Here is an 8046-nt window from a genome sequence, read left to right as displayed (position 1 = left end):
AACCACAAAGCCGACCAAATTAATTTCTTACAAATTGAAAGGACCCGTTCATATACATTATAAACGATTCACAATAGTTGATTACATTGCGAGGTATTTGACCTCTATATGATACATTTTACAAACATTGCATTCGTTTTTAAAAGACAAACTTTCTAACCGTTCATCGAATCCATTCGATATCTAAATAAAAGTTCTTAATTTTTCGCTAGCTTTCCAAAGATATCCATATCTTATATCTTATCTCAACCGCAGATGTAACTAATTCAAGATTCAACATAACCTATCTAAGGGCAATATCAAAAATACAAGCATGCATAATCCTATTTTCTCGAGCACTAGTCAGGGATACACTATCAGTATGTAAAAATTAAATTATGAGTACTTACGTATCAATATTGAGGTTCAATATTGTAGGAAAGGTACGTAGACGCAACGGAGACGCTAAACACTAGATTGACCTCGCGAGCATAACCCTCAAACATTACCCATAACCTCCTTAGCGATAACCCATAATTTCCTTAGCTCTATCCCGCTCATAAAACCTATTTTGAAAACACGCGAGCAGAACCTCGTCGTAGTATTTTATGTATAATACTAATAATAATAATACTACTAATAATAATAAAATTAATAATATTAATCTTAATAATAAAAATAATATATATATATATGATATCGAGAGATAGAGAATGGATTACTTCATCCGTAAAACTTGCGTTTTTATAGACCAAGATGTGGCCACCTACCACCTAGCATGAGATTCTTTTTCATTTCAATTTCGTTACTAGCCTTGCCGACACTCATTATTAAATTTCCATTTGGTTATAAATAATATTAATTAATATATAATATATTTAATCTTTAGAATTAATTAAATATTATATTATATTTACGCTCATGGTAAAAATATAATTTTTACAAAAATGACACGGTCGTGGTCTTACGACTCATGTACCACTTTCGGTTTTTCGAGCGCACTTTCGTACGTTTAGAAAACTAGCCTTTTACGTTACGCGACGTGTACCTTTTACAAAAATTAGACTTACTTATCAATAATTTATCTTTATAAAAATATCACTTATAAAATTTAACGTTGTGGTCATTTACTTATTTAAATCAAAGTCTCGTTGTTTATCAAAATATTTTATTTGAAATTAAACATTTTGTGACATGTACCTTTATTAATAACTAGTAGACTTTAATTAATTAAAAACTTAGCCACTCAAAGTGTAACTTAATCTTTTGAGTGTTTTGGTCATTTACTTTTATAATTCACAATCTTGTTATTTATCAAAGCCTATTTATTAATATTAGTTTAAAATCAAAACGTTTTATGACTAATTTAAAATATAGATATATATTTAAAATTTATCTAATAACATACTAGCTAACTTTTCAAAACCAATTATATTTCAAAGTTGTTTTATAATCGTTTAGAAAATATTATAACACGTTTTGTTTATTCTTTAAGGCTTTAAATAGATTCAATTTCTTTATGCACTAACGTTTTTAAATATCAACAGCATCACTAAGAGAGTGTTACTATCGTGTGCTTAATGAATCTAGAAAACATATATTCTAAATACAAGTCGCTGGTTTTCTATATATATGACTAATAATCGAAATACCAACTTACGTTATTTAAATAGATATATTTTAATAACCAGTTCTATTATATCGAAAAACATTTTCACACGTTTAAAAATAGATCAATCAGTGTATTATGAAATTCAATTCTCCACTAACTTTTGTCTAACTCTCGATAAGTGACACCTTGTTCTTATTTGAAGATCACTTCACCATTATTTTCGAATACCGTTAAAAGTAAGAGTTCTCTAATTCAAAGTGGACCTCATAACAGAGACTCGTAATCCTAATTCAATGTATTTGATGATTCAATCATTTGTTATTATCTTTTAATCTCGTCGATTAACTTACATCGAGAAAATACGTTCATGTAAAGTATTATTCAGTCAATATCTTGATAGCATTTCCAAATTCATAAATTAGATCTCATATCTTATATTCATATCAACTAATCCGTTCAATGTTTTATCAGTATTTCTCAATTTAAAAATCACACATATGTACATATATTTATTTACACATAATTGTTCGTGAATCGTCAGGCATGGTCAAAGGGTATTTGATTAAATGAATATAGTTTCAAAACTTTCGAGACTCAACATTACAAATTTTTGCTTATCGTGTCGGGTACATATAAAGATTAAAGTTTAAATTTGATCGGAAATTTCCGGGTCATCACACAAATGAGTGAAAGTAGAATCAAATTAGGATTTAGAATTCGAGCCAAATTCAAACATAACAAGTCAACAACCATAATCCTAATTCCACCCGATTAAGCATAACAATTAAATATTTATAAACACTTAGTGTGCAATTTGAGTGACATACCAAATTCAAACAGGACATCGTGGTAAGACAACCGCAATCGCCAACAAATAACTGTTTTGAAGTCAATAGCGTTAAACCCTAATCTCCAATTTAAAAAATATATGTAAGCATAAAAAGATAGACCGATTAAATCAAACAACAATTATATATCAAAACTAATAAATGAAGTAAAAGGTATTGATATGATACATACCTTCGACGAAGATCGTATTGCAATAGTGGAACAAAGGATATATGGAATTAGGTATAATAGATAAGGGAGATACTAACATCCAAGAATCGTATAGAAATGGGTAAAGAAAAGGATGAAGTGAATGGGATATAGGGTTAAAGAAAAAAGGGATGGCTGAAGAAGAGTGGGTCGACATAACAGAGGTGTGGGAGGGATGGTTTGTTTAGTCAGTTGATAGGTCAGATCATGTTGAGATTAGAAAAAAAGACAAGTTAGAATGAGATTCGGTAAGTGTGAAGGAGATTCAGTATGAGAGAGAATTAACAAGATTTACATTCTACAGCTTCTAGAACTCAGTTACAATGCAATGGCTATCTAATTAGGGCTACTTAGATTCCTTATATAGCCCTCTTCTAAGGAACCATAAATTAAGCTTATTTCACATTAACACTATACAACTTTGAGGTCCTAACAATCTCCCCCTTAGTGTTAAATGTGAACTTTATAATATAATCCTATTAAAACATCTAAAGGAACTTTGTTCCTCTGAAGTGAAATTTGGATTTGAATCCCTTGAGATTCTCATATCTTCGTATGTTCACTCTTCTCTTTAGACGATGTTTCAATCTTGTGAGAATGTATTTGACAATATCATTATCTTCAGTTGAATATCAGTTATTGATCAGTCTCCATCTCAAATATTTGAAAGCATACATCAACGTTCCGTCTGAGTATCTTCTGAAATCTGAGACTCTGATGAAGATCTTTGTATAGTGAGAATTGACAAACACAAACCCATAAGGACTGTCACTTACTTCAAGCAAGAACATATATCTTAGCTCTTCGATTACTTGATTTGGCGGTTTGATTCCGAGCTTTTTGTGTCCAGATTCTAACCCCATTTAAAAATCATGAATGGACATCCATCTCATTGAGTCAAGAATAAATCTGTAGACTGCCTTCATCGCGGTAGCATGATAAATTGTTGCAGATTCATTCAAGTTAATCAAGTAGTTGTAAATGAAAATAATGTCGTCCATCTTCAATCTATCAAAATCTGCCTCAGAGAATTGATAATCTTCATCATCCATTCTTGTTACCTGAAACAATGGCATCTTTACTCCATCCTTGTTAATCATCAAAATCTTATTTATGCTTTTGATCTCTGAATTTTGCTGAATTTGAAGTTTCTCTTCATTCTTCAATTTATATTTGTCACGAATACTCAGATAAGCTTTGAGATATTCTGGTTTCTTATGATATTTCCATGCACCCAGAACACTCATTGATGCATAAAGGATGAGATCAGAATCACCATAGATTCTATTCGCTTGTTGTTCAATGAATGGTGAACGAAGAATCATCTTCTCTTCTTTCTCACTAAATTGGAAATCAGCATCACGCTCAAGAACAATCTCTACAATTTGAAATGGAACATTCAGCTCAGGAGGAGTCGTAGTATCTTCCTTGCCATTAGAGAAAATCTCCTTCTCAAAGTGTATCCCAAATTCATCAGTTGGAGATGAAAAATTAGGAAATTGATGATCGTTGAATTCATTGGCGACACTCGACGACCCCTTCAAAATGTCTTCAATATTATCGAAGTTTTGATTGTCCTCTTGAGCTAACTTATTCTCTACTTGATCAGCTGAATCCATAATCATAAGCATCCCTGAGTCACTGATATCGGGCAAAAAGTCACTTTTTTACCCCCTAAATCAGGCCCTAAAGCAATAAAGATTAAAACTTTGTCGGCAAAATTATCGCTTTTTTGGTTGATTTTGTAGATTAAGTAATTACAAAGGCGATGCAAAAAGAATCAAGTAAAACGGAGCTAAAACGAAGATTCTAGAGCGAAAACGGTGAAAGACAAGAAATCAAGTTACGATCCAGTAAATCAGGCCCTGATCAGCAAGAATACGGCCTGCCATACGGCCTGCCACTATGGAAACAGCCTGCCAGATACGTGCCATCATACGAGCCACCAAACGGCTTACCAAGAATACGGCCTCCCAAATACGGCCTGCCAAATACGGCCTGCCAAACGGCCTGCCAGGCGTATTTGGCAGAATTTCAAGTCTATTTAAAGGGGCTTTCTCCATTCATTCCAAGACACACTCAACTTGCAATACAATTTATATTTTCAATATTTTAGGTAGTTTTTAGTAGTAGTTAGCTTAGCTTTTATTTTCTGGAGGATATCCCGGCGAGTCCCTGCGATCCCATGCAGATTAGTTCGGCTTTTTCAGGTTCTTATTCAAAACGCTTGTCTTTTGTATTAAACATGTATTCTTATCTTTTATGTTTAATAATGCGTTCTGATATTGCCATGATAGCTTAATTTATCTGTATGTTGCCATAATAGAAGTTTAGGTTAGCGTAATTATGTTAATATAGTACGATTACTGTTATAATACTGAATTAGGGAGTCTGATAGATTTGTATGCTAGCATCTTAAGGATTGACCAACTTAGGTTGTGATCAGGACTTGTTCACCTATGTGAAATTAGCTACTTCATATGATTAAGATCCCTGGTTATACTGTATCTGAAGATTCTATGAACTCGGTATGGCTGGAGTTCCCGAGAGGCATCTAATGCACTTTTAGGACACGGAATCTAGGAATTGAGACATGAATGACCTAGTATGCCCATTGACTGTTCCAAAGAGACCTCTTAGGAGCTGTTAAGATCTAGTTAGTGCCTCTACTATATGACCCAAGCCTATTGCATGTTCTTGTCTGATTGTTGCCCTAGGTTTTAGTCATATCAACTGTTTAGGTACTTATTAGGTTTCTATCTGCTTTACTAACAGTATATTAATTGTAATGCTGTATAATGTTTGATTTGTTGTGATCTCATTAGTATGATGTAATGGTTGTTAGTTTTCATTTAAGGTTTTGCCAACTTAAACCGACGGACTCCTTCCATTTGTGATCAGTGTTCAATCAACACGGCACGTTGTTATTCAGTTATCTAAGCTGATAACGAGGGTTAGGATTAGAGCTTAACTCACTAATAAACCTAGTACTCTACCGAGGATAACCTCCAGGGTATTGTTACACTTCAGTTATACGACCAAGTAACATACTTCTCACTGCTCAAAGAGAACTCCGAGAGTTCAGAGATAAGTAGGTCTGTGTAATTGGCTCATCCAACCAGATCAACATCAATCCAAGCATAGTCTTAACATAAGCATAATTACCTTTCCCTAACCCCATACTGATATCTTGGTCAACGTTTCCTTGATCTGCATACTCCGGATATCCTCCCACTTTATTTACTTTTTCTGTATTTAGGACCTTTAGCTAAAATCAACTACTATCTTTTATCCAGGTAATTTAACTAAAAGACAATTATCCACTTGATCTTCAATTCGTTAATCAGCATAAAATTTGACACTAGGTTAACTTACACCTTCTACACCTTAGAAAGTAAAGTAAATTTAGGCCCCGCAAAATATAAATAAACGAAGACGTTGTATGCTACCGAATCAGACACCGTGCGACCTAACGACACCGCACAAAATAAAAACCGTTCGTTAGTGGCATATCAGTAGTAACACTTCTTCTTTGGCGCCACTACCGGGGATCGAATATTTTGATCGAGAAAGATTTTAAGCAGACAAAGTATTGTTTGGTGGTGTCTAAGAAAGACAATTATACACGAACTTGGTTATTGGATTTTCCGAACAGTCTCCAATTATATTGGAACCAAAAGGATCATGCCTCTCCGTAGTTGGCCTGGCCACCTCGATACAAGTAATCTGTGAGAAGTCCTATCAGTTAAGATATCCGGTCTGGTTAGCGACCGAATTTCAAGAATAATTGTTTTTATTATCGATCCTTTTAGTAAATTAAAATTTTCTAAAAGTTACTTTTAAGTTTTTTTATTAACAGAAAATTAGAAAAAAAAAATGGAACAACAAGACACCCTTGCTTCTATGAATAAGTCATGCTTAGAGGAAAGAGGAGGACCAATCACCTTAGGAACCGAAGGAATTCCTGAAATCAGTTCACACATGATTAAACTAGTCAGTATGATCTGTAAATTTCAAGGATTACCGACTGACGACCCTAATTTTCATATAAACAAATTTATCAGTCTGGTTGACTCTTTTAAGAAGGAATCAAACGAGAAAAACATTTTAAAACTTCATCTTTTTCAATATTCACTTTCTAAACACGCTTCAGCATGGTTTGACGTGCTTAATCCGAATTTAATCCAATAATGGGAGGAATTAGCCACTAAATTTCTAAATAAATATTATCCACCCTCCCTGCAAACCTGTTTAAGAAATGACATCACTAACTTTTCCCAAAAAGAAAATGAGTCATTGTGTCTAGCATGGAATAGAGTAAAGATGATGCTTAAAAGATGTCCGAATCATTCGTTAAGTCGGGCAGACATAGTCTGTACACTTTACAATGGTTTGACCAAGGATGATAAGTCTCTCCTAGACATGGCATCGCAAGGCAATTTCATGTCTCGAACAGCAGATGAAGCATGGGATCTCTTGGATACAATAGCTGCACAACAGGAAGACTGGAACAATGAAGCTGCTGAGAAGGATGATGTCTTCGCTCATACGGTAAAAATGCTGGAAACCAGGTTACAAGATCTCACCCTCACTCTTCAAAGTTTACAAATTCCTAAGAACTCCCATGCTACTAGAACCAATCTAAGGTATCCTTACCCTAGATGGGCACACAAACAGCAAAATAGCTCCGATCATAATATAATTTTTCCATTGCACAAACCTACTCTCCACTCTAAGGAAATTTTAGCTGAATTTATGAAAAAGCAATATATGATAAACCTTCAAGTCATAGAATGCCAAAATAAGTTCGACACGTTGATAAAGACTTTTGAAGAATTAATCACTAATTTTCAGCTTACGCTTAAACGTTTAACCGCTAAAATTGATATAGAGTGTAGTGAGTTTGATGCCCTAGTAATTACTAGAGGAGGAAAAGAAACAACTATCTATATACCCATACAAGATTTTTCCAATAAGGAACCTGTGCCAATTGACCCAGTCGTCAATCCATCGGAACCTATCTCTCCTAAGGCCCCAAAAATCATTCCGCGTGCCCGCATACCTTTCCTAGGTAGGCTTAGGAAGGAAAAAAAAAGAAGCACAATTTGCTAAGTATTGGGATATTATTAAGAATTTGCATTTAAATGTACGTTTAGTAGATGCTTTAGTAGAAATGCCAAACTGCGCTAAATTTTTCAAAGAACTACTTTCAAACAAAGAGAGATTAAGAGAGATAGTTAGCTTACCCTTAAGTGAAGAATGCTCGTTAGTGTTACAACATGGAATTCCCCCTAAGTTTGGAGATACAGGAAGATTTACGGTACCTTGCTACCTGCAAGATGTCCAAATTAGCAATGCGTTAGCAGACTTAGGAGCCAGTGTAAACCTAATGCCCTATTCATTATTCAAGAAGCTAG

Source organism: Rutidosis leptorrhynchoides, chromosome 10 (assembly GCF_046630445.1).
Source record: "Rutidosis leptorrhynchoides isolate AG116_Rl617_1_P2 chromosome 10, CSIRO_AGI_Rlap_v1, whole genome shotgun sequence".
NCBI classification, from domain to species: Eukaryota; Viridiplantae; Streptophyta; class Magnoliopsida; order Asterales; family Asteraceae; genus Rutidosis; species Rutidosis leptorrhynchoides.
The sequence above is the reverse complement of the archived record's forward strand: the minus strand, read 5'-3'. Positions refer to the sequence as shown.